Raw genomic sequence first — 3146 nt, 5'->3', positions numbered from 1 at the left:
TATACTCAGGTGTTTCGAAGGTAAGCAGCATCCACTCTCTTTGTTGCCTGTGTCCGCTCACTGCAGTGATAATGTAAGCTGGAAATGAATATTAATGACCCTCCTCCCTTGACCCTGAAACTTCTCACTTTCTGACAAAATACCTTTAAGTTGGAGGAAGAGCAGACAAGAGTATGACTGTGTGTGTGTGTGGGGTAAGAAACACATCTCAGAGAGGGTTTTTACCGTTTTTAAGAACGCCTTTTTAATTAAGACTCAGGTTGGAGCAACCAACATAACAACATAAGAATACACAATGCAATCCAAAAATCAGGTATCTTGGTAGAAATAGGAATCAGTGGCAGATGTCCTAGTGATCATAATCATAATTGATGCATAATTAACATGTTATTGGACAGGTTTTAGTACTTATTGCAAAGTCACTATGTTAGGTGGAACCCATTTTCTTGAATTCTCTGCTAATTACAATTTTGAGATGGCAGGCATACCAGGTGCTAAACAAAGTTGGTAGGGCATAGCCATTACCTGTATGGCCGGGTGGTTGGCATCACAGAGGTTAATACAAGGACCACAGACTCTCTCTTTACTAACTTTAATTAATGTACTTTGACCGGCTTTATACACACACACACACACACACACACACACAAGAAAGCTCCAAATGAGAGTTATTTTCTGTTTCTTCCTTATCATCTTCTTTTTCATGTTCTTCTTCTCTCATGTTCTTTCATGTTCTTCCTTTTTTTCTGTCCCACAATTGTTAATTCTCCCACATTATCCACTCCCACTAAAACCAGTATGTTTCAGCGGAACATTATGTTCGTTGTCCTTTGTAGCAAATTATACGACACACAGGTAAATAAAGGATATGTGTACATAATGCTATTTCAGCCGACAGAAGAGGGGAAAAAAACTTTATGGTTCAAATCCCGGCCGGGGCCTTTCTGTGTGGAGTTTGCGTGTTCTCCCCGTGTCTGCATGGGTTTCCTCTGGGTACTCCGGTTTCCTCCCACGGTCCAAAAACATGCAGGTTAGGTAAATTGGAGAGTCTAAATTGCCCCTAATGTGAGTGAATGGTGTGTGTGTGCCCTCCAATGGACTGGCATCCTGCCAAGAGTGTATTCCTGCCTCTCGCCAGATGCATGCTGGGATAGGCTCCAACAGCCCGCACAACACTGACCAGGAATAAGTGAGTCAGATAATGGAGGGATGGATAAATTTTCATACATTTCTATTTGCTCTTTAATTTATTTTGCAAAATGCTACTAATATTTTGGTACTGTGTAGGCTTTCTTATTTAAGGTGAATCATGCAGCATATAGTTTATTGGCTGTGAGAGCTAGCATGACAACAAGCCAATAAAATCTTGGACTAAATTTGTCCCAAAAAGATAGCCATATCTGATTTGGCTGGATACATAGCTACACAGCATTGAATAAAAACAGACAACTAGATACTTTGTTAGCTTCCAGTAGTTCTCTGACAATGAAAAGTCCATTGAAAAATCAAGCTAAGCACAAAAACCATTGCTTTGGAATATGGCTTGTTCAGTTTCATCTTGGGTAAAGTTCAGCTTTAATTTGGCAGCATTTAAATATCGATAATTTATTGGTATATTTTATTTACTGTCACTGGTTTATGACGATAGAAATGACTGTTAGGGAGGTGGAACTGACTTTTATGCAGATGGAGAATGAACAATAAAGCTAACAAAAGGTTTAGAGTTGATTCTAGGTGTGGAATTTGCATTTGGAGTATGTTGCTGTTGTCTCTCATAAGCATCAAGGTCAGTAAATCAGACATAGTCAAAACATTTGTTTGTTGTTTTATACATTGTTGGAGGCAAGAACACACTGGCGAGCTCAGTAATAGAAAACAACCTAGCAGACCACGGAAGACCCCTGTTAGTGGATGACCAAAGAAAACTTATCTGTTCAGTTCAGTTGTGAAGAAAAATCCCCTATCAACTGTTGAACAGATCAAGAACACTCTCCAGGATGTACGTAGGCATGGGCATGTCAAAGACTCCACTAGCATAACCTCAAAGGGTTCACCACAAGATGCAAACCACTGGTAAGCTTCAAGAACAGAACGGCCAGGTTAGAGTTTGTTTAAAAAAAAAAAATTAAAAAAAATTTAAGTACATTTAAAAAAATGTAGAGTTCTGCAACAAAGTCTTACAGTTGGACAGATGAGGCAAGTATTAACCCTTTACCAAAGTGATGGAAAGAGGAAAGTGAGTGAGGAGAAAGAAAGGAACTGCTCCTGATCCAAAGCTACCTCTTCATCTGTGAAACATGGTGAAGGTTCTGTCGTGGCTTGGGCACGCACGGCCGCCACAGGGACTCACTTACTTATCACTGATGTTGTGACTGACTGCTGACTGCAGCATCATTTAGGACACTTAAGCTATGGCTCTATTTTGAAATATTTAAATCACTAAATGACCCTATGAGAACTGGTCAAGATCCTGTGTAGAATATAAGGTGATAAATTGATTTCAGGTGCTTTAAATCGATGTATCTGGGTGTTTTTTTTTTTTTTTTTTGTATTTACTTTTTGCATAATTAGACAGTAAAATATTCAAGGCATTTCTTGGCCACCGTATTTTTGAGATTGTGTCGAGTACGGTTCTTAAATCTATTTAAATTTAGGGGGCCTAGAGAGGAGGCAGCGTTTTAAAAAAATGGGGCCAGGGGTTCCAAATTAAGTAGACTAAGGTAACTTTATTTAGCTAAAGCTGCACGCTAGAAATAAGATACATGTAGATGGTGAACAGCACAGTACAGCGCCCATTTTACTGCTGAACGGGACACAGGTGTTTGGGACCTTAATGTGCAGGTTTTTGTGTGACTCCTCGCTGTGAGCTAATAACGTGAGAGTGAGGCTTTCCCCCAGCATTGCTTGCCCGCTCTCCCCAGGCACGTCGGACAACTGCGGTACTTTTGTCCCTAAAATTTCGACACTAAGAACCACGTGTGCCTCACCAAATGTTACAAAGGTTTTGCGAACATCATAACGGTGTGTGCTCGCCCAGCATAATTCATGAAAATCTTGAGAATCTACGATGAATCTACGCTGTTGAGATGTACTAAGATGAAAGGCATAAACTATAGTGGCTGAACTGAATGCACCCTCACAGAGAC

The sequence above is a fragment of the Anguilla anguilla genome, chromosome 7, assembly GCF_013347855.1.
Source record: "Anguilla anguilla isolate fAngAng1 chromosome 7, fAngAng1.pri, whole genome shotgun sequence".
NCBI classification, from domain to species: Eukaryota; Metazoa; Chordata; class Actinopteri; order Anguilliformes; family Anguillidae; genus Anguilla; species Anguilla anguilla.
This window is presented reverse-complemented; position numbering follows the sequence as displayed.